Raw genomic sequence first — 5537 nt, forward strand, 5'->3', positions numbered from 1 at the left:
CTCCAGTCGCCTGGAGGGGAGGGGGTCTGCGGTATGGGTAAGCACACGGCCCACGGGAGCGTTCGCGGCCAGGGCCGGGGCACGACCTCGGTAAGGCTTGCTGCCCTCGGGCTCGCCCCTCGGGCCCTCGAGGGGGAGCACGCCCAAGATGCGTGACACAGCCCCCTCTCTCACAGGCCCCGGCCCCCACGATCGCTCCCACGCCCGCGCGCAGCCCCCCACGTAGTGGGGACCACACGGGGCGTGCGCTCGGCCAAGCTCAGGCCCCCACGGCACGCCGCTGAGGACCAGCACAACGAGGCGGCCCCTGGCCCCACCGCCGGGGGGAACAGGCGGGCGCACCTCCCTTACCGTCTCGACCCCCCCAAGAGAGAGCCGCTCACGGCACCCGCCACGGTGGCGGAGACCCGAGGGACACGCTGGGAAAGGGGAACAACACCACCGCTCGGCCTCGGGCACCTGAGGGACGACCTGGAGCGCTCCAGGAGCACCACGGAGGGCCAGGCGCGGCACGCTCGCACACCGACGGGGGGCGCGCAGCGTGGCGGCGGGGCGGCCCTCCCCGCCGCGGGGAGGGCCGCTCGCGAGGCGTACGCCAAAGAGGCACAGCGAGAGCGTCTGCTGCGTCCGAGGACCCCGGTCCCCGCCCACGCTGGGAGGCGGGGGCGGGAGACCGCGGGTTCGGGGCCGGAGGCCGCACCCCTGCCTTCCGCACACCCCGGCAGGCGGGGCGGAAGAGAGGCGAGGAGCCCGCGGACAGAACGAGAAGAGCGGTCCCGTCCCCCAGGAACGTCCGTCCCTCGTCTGGCACGGCTTAGGCCCAGCCCAGCGGAGCGTGGCACCACCACATCAATCGGTTGACCCACCCAGCCTAAAGCCACGGCGGGGGAGGCCCGCAGGGGAGGCACGGCGAAGACCCATCACACGGAGGCCCGCTTCCGCCTCGCCGGCGCCCCTTCGTCTCGGGCAAAGAGCAGCCAGCCACCCCAGAACGAGAACGCCTGACACGGGGCACAGAGCCTGTGGGGTGGGGTCGTGCCGGCCACTCACCACCGGGTGCCTGCAGCGGGGGCAGCGCACAGGGTCGAGCACCCGACGCCACCTGGCCCCGCCGCCCTCGGGCTCAGCCAGAGGCCGGAGGCGGCACCGCGGGTCGGGGCAGCCGGACGCGCACGCAAGAGCCGGCGCGCAGGCCCAAGCGGGCAGCTCAAGCGGCAAGGACCGAGCCGGGCGTCAGACAGCCGCCCCCAGCCCGGAGTCCTGCCCGCGTCCGGAGCCCCAGCGTCTATCGGCGACAGACGCAGAAGAACACCGTGTCAGCACCTATCTGGTGGCAAAAAGGCCCCATTTCCGGCGGAAGAAATCATCGCGCCCGACAGCGGGGCCCACCCACGAGGTTCACGGGGGCCCCCGGAACCTCGGTCCGGCCACCTGCCCCCAACACTTCCCCATCCACACTTGCCCCGGAGCGCCCGGGGCCACCTGGTCGACCCGGGGATGGAGGGGTGGCAGAGTGGGCCGGGGACACGGGGGAGAGGGAGCGGGCTGGGGACGCCCTCCCCGGTCCCCCCACGCGGGCAGGCACCGGTCCATCCGAGTCTCCGGGCCAGGACTTGGTTCCAAGAAAGAAACACAGCACCCCTCCGAGCCGCCTCCGATGAGCGGGCCCCATGAGGGACCACGCCCGGGCCCGGGAGCCCCTCCCCGGGCCACCCAGTATGGCTCGCGCCAGTCCCCACCTCCCGGCCCGGACTCGGGGTGGAGAGCGGAGGGGGGAGACAAAGTCGCGTCCGACGACCGGGACCCACGCGGGCACGCTGACAGGCCGGGTGCACCCTCGCCGGCCACCTGCGCGAGCAGGGGCCGGTCCGTCCACGTCTCCGGACCCATCGGGACTTGAACCCATTTCTCCAGGGAGACGCCCGGAGCCCACGGGGCAACGCACCCAGGCCCGGGCCAGCCTCTCCGGGTCACCGCTGGCGGCCCAGGCCGGTCCTCACCTCTGGAGTCCGGCTCAGAAAACCATCGGCCCGAAAGCATCTGACGACCGGGACGCACGCGCGTCCACCACCGAGCCCGTGGCGGCCTCCACCGGCCTCAACGCTCGGCCCGAGCCGGTCCCCACCTCCGGAGCGGGACGCGGGGGGCACCGGGAAAGGGAGGTGGGGGGGGTCGGGGAACGAACGCTCCCAAGGGCGGCCCAGGAGAAGGCCGGGCCACCAAGTCCCAGGCGCTCCGGGCGCGGCAGACCCTCTCCTCTCCCACCGCGGCGGCACGACCCGACATGGGTTCCCGCGGCCGGAGGGGCACGGGCGCATGCTGGTCGACCCGGCCAGGCGGCCCCTCAGCCCTGGCTCGGGAGCGCGGCGGCAGTCACAGCCCCATAGATCTGCAGGCCCAATCTCAGGCGACAGCAGGAGGCGCCTACGCCTCGGCGCCACCGGGGCTGCCAGCACCAGCGTCGCCCGCCTCCCGGAACTCTGCTTCGGGCCCGGCGGCTGAGTCACAGCCCTCGACAAGGTCGCCGGAGCTCCGGAGGGAAGGGACAATATAAAAGCGGCCGCCAGGTGGCGCCCGACAACCGGCTCGAACGTCCCCGGGCCGGATCCCGGTCGCCGGCCGGCCACCGAGGACGCCGGAGCGCCGGGCCGCCCAAACGCCCGAGCTCCTCCCGGAGCGGGGCGGGCGTCCCGCGCGGCCCCGAGGGGTCCGCCTCGGAGCTAGCTCCCGGCCCGACACGACACGACACGACACGACACGGCGCGTCCCGATCCCCGGCAGCACACGGGGGCGGGGGTAGCTGGCAAGATGCCGCCGGGAGGCTGCCTGGAAGGGGACGCGATTCCAGGCCATGGGGGGGGGGGGGGGGCGCGGGGAATTCCACGGAGACGCCCACAGTGCCACAAGCGAGATCCCCAGCTCCCCGGAGGGTGAGAGGGAGGGAGGGAGGGAGGGAGGGAGGGAGGGAGGGAGGGAAGGCGGGGACCAGCGAAACGAAACCAGGCAAGCGCTCAGAGAACGACGCAGGAACTCATCCCTTCTGGCACGGGGAAGGGCTTTGGAAAGCTGATACGCAGAGCCCGGAAGCTAGAAACGAAAGTAAACATACACTCTGGCCCCACACAAATGGAAACAAACATCTATTTCCGCACAGACCGCGACAAAGTCCAAAGAGAACACATGGGTGCGTGGGTGGGGAACATGCCCTTGAGGTCAGAACGTGGATTTCAAAATGGACTGACCACAGTCACCGGCGGGCGGGGGCAGGGGGGCGGGGAGCAGCGAGTCAACAGCCATCCACTAAAGAAACCGCGTTCCAGGACATCTACACAATGCAACGTGGTGAGTGTGCGTGCGTGCGTGCGTGCGTGCGTGTGTGTGTGTGTGTGTGTGTGCGCGCGCGCGCGCGCGCGTGCGTGTGAGAGAGAGATTTACAGTAAAGGTTCACAGTGACCTGTCGTCCCACCAAAATCAAACCAAGCCAAACTACCAAAAAGTCAAAGTCAAGCTCTGGGACTGCTGTGGCCCTTCAAGGAGTACGTAAAGGCACACACACATGTACGTGTATGCACACGTGTACACGTACAGACACACACACGTGTACACGTACACACACACACGCATCTGAAAACCTCAAGCATGTCCCATAAGAGGTTCCTGTCCAAAACAGGGCAAGGCCTCATGCAACGCAGCCCCCCCAGAACAAGCAACCCGATGGGGAAAGTGGGCAGGAGGCCTGAACAGAGCAGACCAAGACCAGGCATTTTCATCCACAAGGAAACAAAGCCAGAAAAAACCAACAGAAAACAACGCCCACAAAGGAAACAAAGCAACAAGGACGACGACCCCCACCACTCCAACAGCAACCGCAACACAGTTTTCCACTGTCAACAAAGCAACCAACAGTACCTTTCTTGGGGGGTGGGGGCGGGGACAAAACCAAAAGCCAAAGGAAACCTTTCCCTGAAATACAAGAAACAACTGGGGCTGCCTAGCTGGCGCACTGCTTAAGAATCCGCCCGCCACTGCAGGGGACACGGGTTCGATCCCTGCTCCAGGAAGGTCCCACATGCCGCGGAGCAACGAAGCCCGTGAGGCACAACGACTGAGCCCATGTGCCGCAACTCCTGAAGCCCCCGTGCCTGGAGCCCGTGCTCCGCACCAAGAGAAGCCACTGGCAATGAGGAGCCTGCGCACCACAACGAAGGGGAGCCCCCACTCACCGCAACGGAAAGAAAGCCCGCGCACAGCAAAAAAAGACCCAACGCAGCCCATCAAATACAGAACCATTTTTTTTTTAAATGGAGGGTATGATAGAAAGCGCTGGCATTTCTCTGCACAAGCATACACGGCCAGGCCCAGGATCTGGAATCGCGACAGCAAGTTCCAAACGGCAGAGGAAAGTGGCTCCTGACGGGACACCTATTTTTCACGCTGAGAGAGACCACCACCATGTCATGCTGGAGGACTCAGAGATATCACCTGGCGCCTGACAGAATGGCTCCCCGACAACAGATGACACTACGGAAAACAGCACAGAAGTCCCTGAAAGCACTGCACCAACAACTACCACGTGACCCAGCAACTCCACTACGTGCCCACCGAGGGGGTGAGGGTGACACATACATACACGTGTATGTGTATCCACACCTATCCCTATGTAGCCATAGTTAGGGACATACCGATAGCGCTCTCTGTGTGCATACGTCTCTACCTAGTCACACACAGGCGCGCGCGCGTTTATGACTCAACCCTACCAGGGAATGAGGTCTTGCCATCCGCGGAAACATGGAGAGACCCAGAGGGTATTGCGCTACACAAGATACCTCAGGTCGCGAGACTATCATGTCTGTGAAGAACGTACACAGCAATACACACACATGAACACAAAGAAGGAACCGCAAACAGGTTCCTCGACACCTAAAAGGAACAAATGGGGGGTGGCCAGAGGAGGGAGGGAGGGGGGAAGAGGGAGACGAGTGCAATAGGTGAGGGAGAGGAAGCGGTGCCCACTTCTAGTTATGAAATAAACAACTCACTCGCAGGATGTCATGTACAGCAGGCGGAATAGAGTCCATCCTACTGTCATGACATCGAATGGTGACAGACAGTAACGAGACTTATCACGGAGATCCCTGGGCCATGTGTAAACATAGCCACTCGCTAGGGTATACACCTGAAAACCAATATACTCTTGTCAGTCTGTTAGACTTCCATTTTAAAAGGGCGGGGGGAGGAGGGAGGGAGGGGGGAGGGGGGCAGAGAAAGGAGCAAGAGGAAGAGGAGGGTGGTGGGGGAGGAGGAGGAGGGGGGGGAGGAGGAGGAGGAGGAGGAGGAGGAGGAGGAGGAGGAGGAGGAGGAGGAAAAAGATGGCTTGCCTTGAAGAAATCAACAAAAGGAAAGAGCGAGAGAGACAGAGACAGAGGCAGAGAGAGACGCGAAATCAAGAGTGGACACTCAGGTGACTGCAAGAGTTAAGGGAGATTAAGACAAGAAACAAACTCCCAACAGTAGTTTGGTAAGTCCAAAATCAAGAT

This window comes from Hippopotamus amphibius, unplaced genomic scaffold (assembly GCF_030028045.1).
Source record: "Hippopotamus amphibius kiboko isolate mHipAmp2 unplaced genomic scaffold, mHipAmp2.hap2 scaffold_360, whole genome shotgun sequence".
NCBI classification, from domain to species: Eukaryota; Metazoa; Chordata; class Mammalia; order Artiodactyla; family Hippopotamidae; genus Hippopotamus; species Hippopotamus amphibius.